This window comes from Papaver somniferum, chromosome 5 (genome assembly GCF_003573695.1).
Source record: "Papaver somniferum cultivar HN1 chromosome 5, ASM357369v1, whole genome shotgun sequence".
Taxonomy (NCBI): domain Eukaryota; kingdom Viridiplantae; phylum Streptophyta; class Magnoliopsida; order Ranunculales; family Papaveraceae; genus Papaver; species Papaver somniferum.
The window spans coordinates 133,892,830-133,909,402 of record NC_039362.1 but is presented as its reverse complement, the minus strand read 5'-3'; the positions used below and the strand labels follow the sequence as shown (position 1 = coordinate 133,909,402).

General features: G+C 37.3%; 1 long non-coding RNA gene across 2 annotated transcripts; it reads left to right on the top strand.

The window, feature by feature from the left end:
• Positions 1 to 759: 759 nt before the first annotated feature.
• LOC113282783 lies at positions 760 to 3,945 on the top strand. 2 transcript variants are annotated; one of them, XR_003327160.1, is made up of 2 exons: positions 760 to 1,232; positions 2,526 to 3,945. It is a non-coding gene; the product is annotated as an uncharacterized LOC113282783 (long non-coding RNA). The 2 variants fall into 2 exon arrangements; XR_003327159.1 differs by having other exon boundaries at positions 2,516 to 3,945.
• The last annotated feature ends 12,628 nt before the right edge of the window (positions 3,946 to 16,573 follow it).

Below are 16,573 nucleotides of genomic sequence, written 5' to 3'. Positions count from 1 at the left end.
TTAACAACATAAACCCATGATTGAAAATCAAGCGCTTGAAGAAAGGTACGCACAACAATATTCCATTACAAGTAATTCGAGCCATCGAAGACTGGTTGTACGTTTATAGAGATAACACTTATGTTCATAGAGTCAGATCGATACAAACACAGACTTATGAGGTCTTAAATGTGTTTGCCTGCTCTGATACCAATTGAAAAAGCGGGGGTCTCAACCACACCCAACATTTCGCTTAGCAATCTGTATGGACTAACTCCAATATACTTTCAAGAAAATCAACTAGACAGTCAGACTCAATCTTAAGAAAATTATATCCAAGTGTTATATCTCTGTTTCTTAATGTAATCAGCAAATCAAAATAGATAGAAATATATGAGCGTAATTATTATAAGAAACAACTTGGACGGTATCAAAAACAAATATCTAAGTGTCAATCAATTTAATCAACAACCAAAGGTTGGATCATAATTGACTGAACTTACGCATAACCTCTGATATTTTAATTATATCAATTCCTTATTATATAAAGGAGAATGTTTTTGTTGATGTGTCAGCACCACATCAACCCTCATGTTTTCTCAAAATTAACGTTGCCACGTAGAGGAATCAATTAGTTTGGATGTGATGATTGACAATGAGATGTGTCTGTTTGTTTAAGCACGAAAAGTCGAAAAGACACGACTTTAGTCGTAAGTAACCCTATACGATTAGAGCTGTTCTTTTTAGTTGAGACTTCTCTATTTGAAGAGTTCTCTTTCAGTTAGACTCCTGAATTACATAAATAACGATCATAGCGATTCGTCGAATATCTTTCTACTTCGATTCTCTAATGTAGCCGCACTTCGGTTTCTAAGAGGTAACAAATTCACATTCTGTCTTTTATTTTTGGTGTGTGTTGGTTTTTAGTTGTTGTCTGTTTCACATTTCCTCCATCATCTGTTCGATTGAAGAATCATCAAGTTCAAAACATGATTAAGATCTGAATTGGTCAGATATCATCTGATAATGTTGGATGATTTTTCCTTTTTTCTTTTACATTATTGATAATATTGGGTGATTTTTTATCCTTTCTTTTGCTTTGAATGAAAATCTAAAAACTAACCATTACATAAGGAAACATTTTACTAAGTCACAACAACAATCAGTTATGTGCTACTGGAAGATGGTTGGAGAAATAATTCATGGCCACCAACAGCAACTGTAAGAAAGAGTTTTCTTTGGGAAGTAATAAGGTAAATTGCTTAAAATTTAGACCCTTTCAATTGATTAGAATGAAATATATGTTCATGATTCAACTATAGGCACAAAATAAGCATATACCATACGGGTTTCGTTAGAGTTTCTGTTTTACCCAGTTGACGTCAGTTTCTTTTGTGAAGTTGAGAGGAAATACTACAATTGGTTGTTTTGTCGATAAGAATCAAGATCAAGTGATGGAAGTTTAAGAATGATGATAATTCAAATTGTTTATACATTTTTCGATCTTTGCAACATGGTCGTACTATTTGATTTCATGAGATACAATATTGCTTAGACATTTAATGATTAATTTGCATTTGACATAATTATCCGTAAACGACTAGAATCTAAGATTGTAACTATACAACGAAGCTAACTATGGTTGAGGAAATGAAAATTCTGTGTTGTAGTATGTAATTTATTGTAGATACTTTTACTTAGGAACACCTCTCATGAAGCATTATCATTAGCTTATGGGTTTAACTATTTAGGTCTTTAAATCTGCCTTTTTCGTTTGAATTGATGGTTGGATTTCAATAATATTTGATCTCTTTACTGGAGACTTATAATAGGATGAAGTTTAGGAAAATAACTAATGGACATAATAAGAATCACCTGACAGAGTAAGAATCATGTAAACGTTTGTTTAATGACACTCATCTGAGAGCTACTTATGGATTATCTATTAATTGCACTTTCTTGGATGATTTTGGATACATTTACTTTATTTTGCACGGGCATGAAAAGACCTTGTAAACAAATATAAAGTGGAAAAGAAATAACACAAACATCAGAAGTTTTGTTAACGAGGAAACCATAAATGCAGAAAAACCCCGGGACCTAGTCCAGATTTGAACACCACACTGTATTAAGCCGCTATAGACACTAGCCTATTCCAAGTTAACTTCGGACTAGAATGTAGTTGATCCCTAACCAATCTCACACTGATCAAGGTATAGTCGCGTTCCTTACGCCTCTAGAACCACGCCAGATGATGCGCACTTGATTCCCTTAGCTGATCTCACCCACAACTAAGAGTTGCTACGACCCAAAGTCGAAGACTTGATAAACCAATTTTGTCTCACACAGAAAAGTCTATTGAATAGATAAATTTATCTCCCATAGATATACCTATGAGTTTTGTTCCGTCTCTGGATAAATCATGGTGAACATGAACCAATTGATATACCAGATGATAAACACGAAAGTGCGACGCATTTTCACCCATAAATACATTAGCTGGGACTCATTTTATCACTAATAAACTTGTTTTAAGTCTTTCCAAGGAAATAAGCTCTTATGGAGAAAGTTGCTCGAAAAGTGATTTTTGCACCCCGGAGGACAACTGCTAAACGGACCCCTACTTTGGATAAGAGGCACCTCAATTATTAAAGGGCACCTTCCTTACTTTTTACACCCCATAAGGCAAGTGCTAAAGGGACACCCATATTGGATTAGGGGGAGGACATCTTCTTCCCAATTTCAAATTCTGCAAATTGGCGGGAATTTCTGCGAGCAGTGAACCAGATTAGGGTTCGGGTTTTGGAGTTATTCTATGGAGATTCAATCGAAGAATATGGCTGGGATGGACTTGGACTGACTGAACATGGCTGGTAACTCCGTTCGATTCAATCAGTTTGGGCCAGATATCGAACTTGAAGATAAAACAGGGAAAACGGTGTGTCACCTGCGATATTCCCTGTATTGATTTTGGGAAATATTTGGTTGGATTTCTCTCTTTTTTTGGTTATATACCATCCTGTTACATCACAACAGAATTGGTAATTACTTTGAATTTGATCAGAGGGAAAGATTTCACGGAATCTCGTTAAACAGGGAAGTCTTTTGTTCTCGGGTTACTGTGAGTTGTATATGGAATGTTTGAGGATCAAAGAGGGAGTATATCTTCTTTGTTAATGTTTTGCTCTATCTTTGGAAGGATTGACAGCTCAAAGACGCATGCATAAGGTGTGAAGCAGATAAGGATTGAAGAAAACAGAGGTTGAATATATTTTGGAGATTCTGTTGGAAGATATGTATTGATTTAGAGAAAATATCGACCTAGTATTATATTCTGCATTGTTTGGGACAAATTTGGAGAATCACTAAACGTAAAGATATGAAAGAGGAATCATTTTCGTAGCATGCAGAGAAGATTTTATTCTTGGGTTTTCTTTGGTTTGGGAATGGAAAGATCGTGGTTGGAACATGGAAGAATATCTTCTCACATCAGTTTTAATCAATCTAAGAAGTGCATTCATGTGTTTGGAGTATGTATCCATGAGCAGAAGCGTGAAAGAGAAAAGAAGAAAATTCCCGATAAAATAATGAAATTTATTTCGAAGATATTTTGGAGTTATTGCAAGGATTTTGTCGACCCGTTGAGTATAAATAGTGTGTTGTGGAGCAGAGAGGGATCATCTAGAGTTGGGGAGAAGAGTATAGGATTGCAGAGAAGATTTTTCTGCTGCTGCAGAAAAGAAGAAGAAGAAGAACAAACTACACTTGTAGTCTGTCGTTTAGAACTATCACTGTTTCTTCCAAGAACGACAGTTTTTTGCGACAGAACAAAACAATTGTTTTCTATCACAATCATTTTAACAGTCTTGTAACGGCTTTACAGTGTTGCGAAACTCAGTTTTCTTATCTTTTCACCTCTTGTAAGCACTTTTGAGTAATAAAAATGAATTTTAAGCGTGTCTACAATATGAGGAGTTAAACCCCTACACTGGGTCAGTGGATGAATCCGAATTTCATACATGGGTGAATTTATTTTATTCTTTTTATGACTTTTGCACTTATTTTAAACTGATTTATTATTTGAATTAATTAGTTATTATTTTATTTGATGGGTCATGCTTGCTTAAATGTTTGATGTCCCATGCTTACGATTTATAACTAATATTTTGAGAATTTACCTTGGCAAAAATAAGAACGCGCAATTGGGGGATAAAAAACTAATTGGGGGATAGAGGAAAAAGACAAAAACTGGATTTGAATATCAAATAAGGGTCACACCTTATCTATTTTTTTATCTAATTCCTAATCTACCCCTTACTAATCATGTTTAGTGGTTAAATATAATTAGTTGAGTGAATAGATTAGTTTGGTAATCATTAGAATAAATCATTATCATTGAATTTGTTGATGCAACAACATCAAATCAAGATATTTATAATCATGAAGGTTTTGGTGAAGAACCAACCCAGGAAAGTAAACTAGCTGAACATATAAGTGCTCCAATTACTCATATATAAGTATTAATGTATTAAAATTTGATTTTCTTTTTCATTGAATTCGCCATTGTTGCGCCTGAAAAACTCAGTGCCGGCATGGTAAAAGTATGAATACCTTGCCGGCAGTGACCAAACCGGCATGGTATTCATACTTTCACCATGTCGGTACACAATATCCCCCAATTTTGAAAATTGGAAGTACACTACCGGCATGGTTGATTCCCAACTGTACCGTGCCGGTTTGAGGACAAAAACATACAAAAAACTTGTCTGAAATAGCAAGTACCGGCATGGTATTCATCCTAAAAAACCATGCCGGAACTAGTATCGGCATGGTATTCATCCTGAAAACTACACCGGAACAAAAATATAGTAGGGTATTCATCGTAAACACAAGCCGGGAGTGGATTGAAAGTTTATGATTCTAACCCAAACGAAGTTTTAAAACAACAACAACACTTTAAATATGATTAGGTATCATGTACCTTCTCAATAAAGCCATTTCTTCTTCTTCTTCTTCTTCTTCTTCTTCTTCTTCTTCTTCTTCTTTCTCAAGAACAATTCAATTTAACCTTTCTTTAAGAACTTGTTAGGGTTTGATTTTGATTTTTAGTTTTAAATTTTAATTTAGATGGAAGGGTATTTTAGTATTTTCGTCCCCCAAAACCCCCCCTTAACGGATATTATTGGATGGGGTTAGTAATTCATATCCCCCAATTAGTTTTTTTATCCCCCAATTGCGCGTTCAAAAATAAGAGTCCATGTTTTTATTTATTGAGCGATAATTGTTAAAGAATAAATAATTGAACCTATTGATATGAATTCGGTGGAATCCTAGTCCCAGTAACTCTCGCTTTTGTTTATTTATTTATTTTAAATCTTTAAATTCAATCTTCGCAAATCTTAGAGTTCGAATCTATTTACTACAACAACATTGAAAAAAACCATCACCAGACTTATATTCCTGAAGAACAACCTAGAAATATCAATCACCTCAAAATAATCTTAATCATATGGTAGCGAAACAAGATATTGTGGAATCACAAACGATGAGACGAAGATGTTTGTGATCACTTTTTATCTTGCCTATCGGAGATTAAATCTCGAGCAAATCTTAGATGTTAGAGCATTGTTCGGTCGAACTCGCAAGCATTGCTATCTCAAGCTTGTTTGTCAATGTTAGTGATCAAAACTATAACTCTTGATTTATAGTCTACTTATAATAATGTCTCGAACTAGGATAGATTGTGTAGTTGAGCATTATACTTTACGACGGTCATAATTTGAAGACGAAGAACTATTCAGGAGAGCTTGTGGAACTTCATCAACAAAAGGTATGTGGACACTAAAAACTCATCTATCACTTGGAAAGTCTATTTCTACTATATCTCCTATATTGTGACAAAAGTCGTATTACTATATAGTATTCGATTATGCATATTTGAGATTCCGAGATGAGTTTAACTCGCTTACATATTTCTCGAAATATGTGTTGGTAAGCTTTCAATTCAACCAAGTTCATCTTATATTCTTGACGAAAGTCAAAAGATGATCATGTGAAAATCGCCGAATAACATCTTACATGGTTTGTGTGATACAATCATTTGGTATAGACTTGGAATGTTTTGTTATGATTATTTCAATAACTTGAAAATTGCTTTGATGCTAATAGTTCGTGAAAACAGCTATTGTCATCCTCTAAGAATGTTTCAATAATTGAAATAGAGTTTAGAACATTAACCATTATTGGATTACAAAAATAGTATATGTTCTTGCATATATGTGATCCATGTTCAGAACCATAGTATGCATGCCCGTATATATACCTGTTGGTTTGTGAAATTCTGGGAGCCTAAGTACACATACCGGACGTGTACATGTGTAAGGTTTGGGTCCGGGAATTTCTGCTGTGTTTGGAGTATACGTACTAGTTCGCATACTGGAGAACCCAATCAGTTTGGCTACTTAAGTATGCGTACCCGTTTGCATACTTGAGTGGTTAAAGTTCTAAAATCGGTTTGTTCATGAACTAATACATTTATATAATAAGGAATGTATTATATGCAAACCGTGGCTATAATGTTCATGAATTGATTCGAGTGAATCAAATCGATTTTGCTTCAATTGTATTCTTGTATACTTCTATGAGAATATAACAATTGGACAACTCTATAACTAGTTTCATTTAAGTCATTTGAACTAGTTGTGGTTAAGATGAATAAGGTTGATATGAGAGTGTTCATGTAGCTAACTTTGGTTAACTACTGTTGAGCCAACCTAGTGTACACGTTTAGAAACGTATACTCAAACCTAAATGAAGGTACATTTCATTTGTGTATAACAAGCTAAGTTCGATCTAACGGTTGAAAGATATTAGCTTGAATCTAATCACGTTTTCATCTAATGGTGAATATTGAATGCTTTGTTACCAAGGTAACCTAGATTGCAAATCCTGATTTGAAAACTATATAAGGGAGAACTCTAGCAACTGGGAAACCTAATCCCCACACCTTCTGTTTGATACTAGTTGCGACTAGAGTCAGATTCTCCTTTAACCTTAGGTTTTTCACGAAACCTTGAAGGTTAACGACTTAAATACTTCATTGGGATTGTGAAGCCAGACACAACTATTTTCTTTGTAGTTGTATGTTCTGATCTTACTTCTACTATCGTGAATGAGTATTATCTTTGCTAAGATTTGCTTGAGATTTATCTCCGATAGGTAAGATTAAAAGTAGTCACAAACGTGTTCGTCTCATCATTTGTGATTCCAAAATATCTTGTTTCGCTTCCATACGATTAAGATTATTGTGAGGTGATTGATAATACTAGGCTGTACTTCGGGAATATAAGTATGGTTGATCAATTGGTTCCTGTGCACCTTGATTTATCAAAAGACGGAACAAAACTCATAGGTATTTTTGTGGGAGACAGACTTATCTATTCCAATTGCCTTTCCAGTGTGAGACATATTTGTTTATCAAGTCTTCGACTTTGGGTCGTAGCAACTCTTGGTTGTGGGTGAGATTAGCTAAAGGAAGTGCGTAGAATCCTGATGGGCTTCAGAGACGTAAGGAGAGCAACTGAACTTTGATCAGTGTGAGATTGATTAGGGTTCAACTACATTCCAGTCCGAAGTTCATTGGTAGTAGGCTAGTGTCTGTAGCGGCTTAATACATTGTGGTGTTCAAAGATGGACTAGGTCTCGGAGTTTTTCTGCATTTGCAGTTTCCTCGTTAACAAAATTTCTGGTGTCTGTGTTATTTCTTTTTCGCATTATATTTTATTATATAGTAGAAATATCACAGGTTGTGCGTAGTTCAATCAATCAGATAATCCAACCTTTGGTTATTGATATAAATTGATTGACACTTGAACATTGGTCTTTGGTACCGTTAAAGTTGTTTCACATAATAATCAGGCTCACAGATTTGATCTGTTTGATTTGCTGATTACATTGTGAAACAGAGAGATAACTCATTGATATACTTTTCTAAAGATTGAGTCTGACTGTCTAGATGATTCTCTTGAAAGTATATTGGAGTTTGTCCTTTCAAATTGCCGAACGAAATATTGGGTGTGGTTGTTAGACCCCCGCCTTTTTCAATTGGTATCAGAGCAGGAAAATACGTTTAAGACCTCATAAGTATGTGTTTGTAGCAATCTGACTTTATAGACATAAGTGTTATCTTTATAAACGCACCTCCAGATCCAAGGATTTCTGAATTCTCTTCCATGAATGATTTGATAAAATTAGTAGAAGAAATTCTATCTAAACCTCCACCAGGTTTAAAATCCCTTGAAGTGTTTTCAGGCTTGACTAGAATCTAGAAAACTTATCTCTTGATGTTAAGTTACACCCTCCAGAAAGAACAAGAATCTCCTGATAAGCTAAATCTAGTCATGATGAATAATACTCATGTTGAGGTTGACATTGATTTACTAATCCGTGAGAGCAATGTTCCTCCTCTGTGTAATCCAACTAGTTGAAGCAAACTAAACGGTTACAAGAAGAGTTTAAGTTTAAGTTTTCCGACTGTACCACCTCTACGCATGAATCAATTCATTGGTCAATTCCTGATACATCTTACCAAGATAATAGTATTGTCCCTTCTTATGAAGAAATTAGAATGTCTATTTTTATCAAAAAAGTTTCCCTGTGCGATACTGAAAATTATCTACAGAAATTGTTTCTTATAAGGTGTAAAATAAGAAATCAGAAACACAAAATTTTTTGTGCTCTCTGGAAGTCCTTTGAAAAATTATAAAAACAGTCCCTTGAGTTTCTCTCAATATTGTAAGATGTAAGAGTAGTTGGAAAGAAACTCATTCTTGGTGCCATGGTGAGCAAGACATTGTTCACCTCAACACAACTTGATTGTGTTGGAAGTGCATCCTCGCCGAGAATTACCATGCTATGTATACGGTGAGGGAAGCACAAGAGTTGGGGCGTGACGAGGTGTCGAACTCGCAAAAAATAAATTCCTTACTTCTCTTACACTAACTAGTAGTACAATGACAAGCAGGTTCGTTCCTAAGGGAGACTTGAGTCTAAAGTTGTCAATTCAATTTCTGAATATTAATGCAAATATGAGTATGAAAATGATCAAAGACTCTTTCTCGGTCACAAAACATGAATCTTGTTGACATAGCTATGTTTCTGCAAAGTACCCATTACTAATAACCCTAGAATATTTAGTACGCTCAAATACTCTGCAATCTCAAATTCACCGGACACGGAAGCGCTCGACTACCAGAATCTACTTGCCAAGTTTCCTAGAAGTACGCTCTCTAGGTGTGACTTTAACAAATGCAATAAGTTCTATGAGATAGGCTATTCCTAGTGACAAACACATAAGCTCGATTCATCTACTAGTGTCATTCAATACAAATAGATATTTAACAAAATCCCATCGTCAATAACCACATATTACTACTTGTATTAAGAATCTCTAGACAATTACGGGGGCCGAAGAGTTCTCAAATTAGCAATTGAATCATCTATAAACCAATTTAATTTGCAACTTAAACGATTCAAGAATAATTCATAAACACTTTTGGCACGGTAGTGAATAAGCAATAACAATATATTTGCAAGAAACAGGCAGATTTAAATATCAATTTGAAATCATGTTCCGGATGTCAAAATCGTCCCTAATCAAATATGCTTAGCTACTGGAGTTCATGGAAAAATAACACAGCAAAGAAAAGAAACTTTTAACAACAAGCAAACCAATACAGCAACCCAGCTGTGGTGAACGCGATGGTGGTGCACTGCAACTGCGGAATGTGTGGACTGTTGATATGGATGATGGCGCTGCAGGCTAGATGGGATAATGGTGCTGGTAGCGAGGGGAACTGGTGGTTTAGCTTGGGCAAGAGTCACTGCTGCTGTGCGGATGGATGCAGGTGAGGTGGTATGGAGGATGGAACTGAACCGGTGTTGTTGTGGATGATATGCAGGTGGAGATGCAAAACAGGGGTGCAAACTGGCGATGATGGAGATGGCTATGGAGATGGTGGTGCTGATGTATGCAGTGCAAGAGATGATGCTGATGGAGGCAGGTGGTGAAGGTTATGCAGGTGGGGATGATGGATGATGATGGTTTTCAGCGAGTTGCGAGCACTGGTAATGGGGTCTGGGATTTTCTCTTCTGTAGCTTTTTCCAGGCTTTTATAGTTCTCAATTCCCTGTAAACTCGTAACCTAAAACAACTCCAACAAGCAAAACTCCGCAAAATCAATTCTTCTTGGCTGTTTTTACGGACCCAACTATTTCTTCGCAACTTCCAGATCATGTCTTCAATCTGAACCATTAAACACCAGCCACAACAACTATTTTCCACTGAATTTCCGGCCAAGTCTTCACTCATTGTGCCCTGTCCTTTTAAGCCTCTAAATTATGTCTCAACCCATTCAATCACAGACCCAATGGCAACAGCTTGTCTTCAGAACTAAATCTTCGGTCACAGTAAAACCCAAATGTATATATAACTCGCACCACCAATTCCGTGTTGTTCTCAAACTCAAAACCCTATCCCGACCATTCACAAAGACACACAGAAGTCCAAGGAAAACCTGGTTGTAGAAGAATCTGAAATGTAAAGAACTACTCGCTCAGACATTTTCTCGAAAATGTAATGTACGTCTTGCAAACTGGTGAAAGATAGAGCTCTGTTGGATTTGTAATCTTCCACGGCTTCTTCCCTGCACAGAATTCATACATAACACAAACCCATTCATTCAAATCATTTTCGAACTCAAAATCTTTATCAATCTGCTCCAATTCCTCCTCCATTAATCAACCAAACCATCAAATGTAGCTTCTCTTCTTTACTGACTCTTGGCAGCAATAACGAATTTAAAATCAAACCAAAGTCACACTAACGGCCAACTCATTCTTCTTGATGTCTCATAGACTCTTATAGGCTTCCTATTCTTTTCCGTTCATCTCTATTATGAGCAGCAGTCACCACTTCTTCCTCTCTGTGCTCATGTTTGAAATCCTGTCCAAACACAACATAAATTGTGTGTCTGTCTCAGTTTCTAAATCCCTGTCCTAACCACTGAAATCCCCTCCTACTTCTTCGAACGTACCCCCCCACCCAGACCTGAGCTTGTCGGCGTTGGTGCAGTCGTGAGAGGGAGAGAGCTAGGTGCAGAGAACTAGCACTCTGTAGGAAGCTGGTGGTGATAAAAGCTCGACCTAGGTCTAGCTGCTTGTTATAACTATAAGAGGATGCTGGCCCTTAGCTGAAAACTGGATGCATTTAACAATTATGGATAATAGTTCCTAGCCAATTCTGAGTACTGAGTCGTTTGTCTTCGGAAGGTTTCCAGTAATCCCTTGTCTGGCCATTTGAAGTCGTGTGTGCCCGCTACGTTTGTGTTCATCGCGGTCGATGTTTCCGAGCAATGAATTAAGCACCTATTTTTCTTCTTTTACATCGCATGACTCCATAATCTGCAAAATAGAAAACAAACGTAATATACAAAAATTTAAGAAAAATAAATAAGAAAAGCATAAGTAATTGACATTCAAAAGATGTATTTCATGCACTTATCAAATTCCCCCACACTTAATCTTTGTTAATTTTCGGGTAAACAAAACAAATAAAAAATACAACAACTCCGTGTCGTCGAGGCTACGGTTACTCTTAGCATGAATAACAAGCCTTTAAACCCCTAGGTGTCCCTAGTGGACGAGTTATAGTCTCGTGAAGGTTTACAAGAGGTGTACCTACAAAACCTTTTACTCCAAATTCCAACTACCTGTTTAGAATCTATGAACGAATCCAAAATGATTACAGGAGGAAGTACCTTGATGCAAATCCAATTCATATATAGGTAAACAAAGATCTACTCAGAAAGTCGAACAAACCACAATACTCGGAATCTAACAAACCACAATACTCGGAATCTAACAAACCACAATCACACACGAATAGATTAAGAAGATGGATATAGAGATAGATGGTTGCGATGTTGACTAAAGTGAACGGTGTTTCCCATATCTGTCTGAAGGTCACTGCCAAGATGAACCTATAAATCCTATTGGATTGATATACTGGTCTGAATTCTAATATCAACATAGCTGGCATATACAAGGGAACCAACGGTCAATAATCTTAATTCTAGATCAACTCGACTAGCAAATACAAGGGAACAAGCAGTTGACTTATTAATTGAACAATAATAATAATAATATTTTTTTCTTTTTCTTTTTCACTTTTATTCTTTTTGTTTTCTCTTTTCCTTTTTCTTTTTGAATTGACAACATGATTAGATCTTTTGGATCCAAGCGCATGCTTCTTGTCAGCAGATTACATGGTAATTCCCGTAGATCCTGCATTCCACGCTTGTTTAGGCGACGGAGACAGGTAGAACACACACATATTGCTATCCAAGTGTCACTTTTTTTTCATGTATATACACTCTGATTGGTCTAATTGGTCTGGTCTCTTTATTTTTAGAAACTCAATCACTATATTTCATCGTACCAGTAATAACAATTCGATGTTGGTGACCCACCAAATCACTTAGAGAAACAAAAAGTTGCAAAAATAAAAACAGAAAGTGATACGGTTACAATTCCGAGATATGGTAACAACTATCATATAATTTCTAACACCTGAGCTCTGTGTTTTTAGTTAATGGGTTCCTCAACTCCTGTAACCAAGATGGTTCCATCCGCTTATAGTGTTTAGTGTCATCCTGAAGGAACAAGTTTCTAGATTTTGAAGTTTATTATGCAAATTTTATTTTATTTTTCTAACTAATGGCATCAAACTCTACAAATTATATACAAATTACATAAACTGATACTCCAACTCATAGTTATTTCTGAACGATAGAGGATAAACACTAAATAATCTATTTAGTTGGCATCTAATCCCGACTCAGCTAATATATACCTCACCATGAATAAAAAATGCCATCTACTTAGAAAGACTGGTGTTTATTCTAAATTCTTCAAAAATCTCTAAAAGTTGGAGTTTTGTATACGTCAATTTTTTTAGTTCATATTATACCCTACCCCCACACTTAAATCAAACATTGTCCTCAATGTTTCAAACCATTGCAAAAAGAATAAGAGGAATACTTGAAAAAGACAAGGAAGTAAGAATTGGAATTGTTCACCTGATTGACGCATACGAGAAACATTCAAAGTAGACACCCCATATATCAACAATCTGAAAATTTGAGGATCCACCCACAAAACAATCTGCATATATTGCAAAAGCTTCACAAGAATGTTAGCAAATGGTGGGAAATATGAAACTATCATCCCACGAGAGTCACCCCCACACTTAGTCCTTTCTACACTCGTAAGTGTATACAAAACATAAGTGGAAGGCACTTTTATTGGTTTTTCTTCGCAAACCTGCATGGTATTAGACTCAGACACATATGGTGGATACTTGGAAGCACGAAATTTGGAAAGAACTTTAGAAGTATTCAATTCCATCCCCAAATGAGGTACCTTCTTAAAATATGGATTAACAACTCTTTTGGGTAGTTATTTCAAGTTTGGGAGGATCATCATTAGATGGAGATTCATGTAAAGGGTTAGACAAACCTCGCATAATCTTACGCATTACGGGATCCTCAGTACTTCTGAAAAATTCCGTTGATTCTCCTACATCACAAGTATCACAATTCTCATTCAAACTCTTCACGAGCCATTCTTCATCAGTTTCTTTTATATCCAAGTCCTCCTCATCGGAAAAGAAATCAGAATCCTCCATAAGCAAATTATCGTAATCCTTATGTGCTTCGTCACAAGTTGACTTCTCATTCAAAGTATTCACAATCTCTGAATTAGGGGTGTTATTCACAAAGAAGTTATTAGAGCATGGATCGGTTGAACCCACCAAGCGTTGGTATGTCAAGTTTGGTTGTCATATTTTAGTGAATCAAAACTCATGTTAAGAGTCGCTTGATTATGTACTAGAGTCAACTTCGTATAGATTAGATTGAAAGTATTAGGATATGAGACATTACAAGTATTGCGAAGACTTGAAGATGTGAAGAAGCAAGGAGCTACAATGACAACAATCATCCTTCCACTTGAGGTTAGTGATATTTGACTTGAACTGTTTCATTCCCTAACGTATCTTTCAAGTCGTGCATATTGAAAACATAATTGTGAAGCATATTTGAACTCTAGATAGACATAGTATTAAGGAATACGATACGAGGTTTATTTCTTAACCATTAAATTTTGTAGATAAGACATCGCCATAATCATTTGAATGCTATTGTGATTATGTATGGGTATGAGGTGAGGATTTCATCCTAGGGAACAATGTTTACATGTGTTCTAAGGAAGTAAGTTCATAAACTTGTTTGTGGACCGAAAAGGAAATTGCCAGGTTGTTGATGGTGAATTTTAGTTCAGGGCTAAAATTGTAAAAGCCAAATTTAATACGCTAACATCCTGCAGAGGATAAGGCTATCTGAGTGATGAATACTTCTTCACTTTACTAATTCACCTAGAATGGAGCATGTGGCAACAATCCCAGTATTCTGTGAATTAAATACACAAAATTCATCTAGGTTGGATCATGTGGCTACAATCCCAAATACCTTGTGAATTTTTAGCATTATTTATAATGCATGATTAGCCTTGTGTAACCTGTGTTGTTCCCACAGAACTCTCATTATTGGTGTGGCATGACGACTGAGTGTTGCTCTCAGCAGAGTATCACGAATCTCCAAGTATCAATAATGAGGCGTACACGAAATACCTGTACAGGATACATCTCTCGGTGTGTTATACTAGCCCGATTGAGCATATTTAATTCCCTGAGGGAAATCTGGACTGTCCATGTCAGTCTCAGAAATAATCACGACCAAGCAAGTTGGCTGCATGATTTAACGATCCTAGACGATCCCCACCAGGAGCAGGCTACCACCTTAATGACCACCAGCGGGCCCGTTTATCCCCTGATCGGTCGAATGCATGCTATGCTCCCAAAACAACCACCGAACGCCAGCCTGAAGTAGGATGGTTGGGTTGGTGTGGAGCAGCTTGGAAAATCTTGTACGCGCAAGACTTCCAATGTCGGTCTCAAACAGATCGCGGCCGTCCAACTTCGCTGTCCTAGTTGGACGACATAGATCGTCTGGTGGCTGATCGGTCAAGTGTTGCTATACACTCTGGCGGGCCCACTCTCTACCCACATGATCGACTTCCCCAAGGTAGGATCATAGCTTTCCAAATCGTTTGGTTGAAGTTGCATGCGCACGACCGATCCAAAACCCCAATTAGGGTTTGCGGCATGTTACATGTGTCGCTAATCGATCACGAGCGTCCATCTTCACAAGCTTGGATGGAGGGTATAGTTATAGACTTAAAAGATCCTGAGCATGTCAACATGATCACCATGGGCCCATCTACACGCATGACCGATCGGCCAAGGCCAATCATGGCCGAATGCCTCGATTCGTGCGCCCAAACTAGGCATGTTGCGTGGTCTCCAATTCCTTTGCGGCAATGGATTTCTGCCGCAAACCGATCTCAACCACTCAACTTTGTCGGTCAAATTAAGTGGCTTAGATCACACCTTCATGAGACAGTGAGGTATAGACGTGTACACCGACAAGCTGTCTGCACTCATGCCCGGTCGGTCCTGCCAAAAACGCCTCCCATGCTTGGTTTCGACCAAGATGAAGAGTGATGCTTGCGCACCTCTTCAAAACCCTAAAACACTATCAACGGTCGCAGATGAGCGTCATAGATCATCTCGTCCGTCCAACTCTACCAGCTTGGTCGGACATCCCAAGCTAGGAGTTAAGTGGCCAATAAAGTGTCGTGGTGATCACCATCCGTCACCCTACCACATGGAGTGATCGGCCAAGGGAGGGCTTTCCTGCGCAGCCTCCAAACGATCACTAGAGAATGGTTGGACATGATCCTATTCTAAGACGCTTAGTCCGCGACTTATCCGGACAGGATTCTAAACGGCAATGCTTCATGCATGCTGATTATTTGCGATGCATTACATACATCAAATGTACACGATATTTCATAAATACCGATTTCCCAAATAACTTAGTTATTTAACCTAGCACCTTATGCTACCTTCTGTGGATCCCACGATCCACACAACCGAGACATCAAGCATGTCACAAACTGGGGGATATTTACTGGGGTATTGGTCTGGCGGTTTACAGCGTGCAGCGTGCAACGCACCAACACAAGAACGTGTCAGGAAGACATAGACGGTTAGTGATGATGGGAGAAGTGGGCCAAGACTGATCGTGAGACACTAACACGACTCCATTACTCCATCACTCCACTTCCTCCACTTCCCACGAGAGACGAGGGTTAGGCTCAATGACTTGTATAAATAGGTTCTCCTCCCTATTTCCAGGATAAACATAAATCAAGTGTTGATACAACGTATTCAAACACCCAAAGCTGATTGCTTACATTATTGCAAGCCAGTTCGATATCTGATACAAGTCATAAGAAGCCAACACCTTCACAATCTCAACACCTTCTTCGCTTTCCTCCCTAAGATCAACCCCATCTCCTTCACTTTGTGACCGAAGCAAGTCTGGAACGACCATTTCTTGGTTTAAGCCAGAAT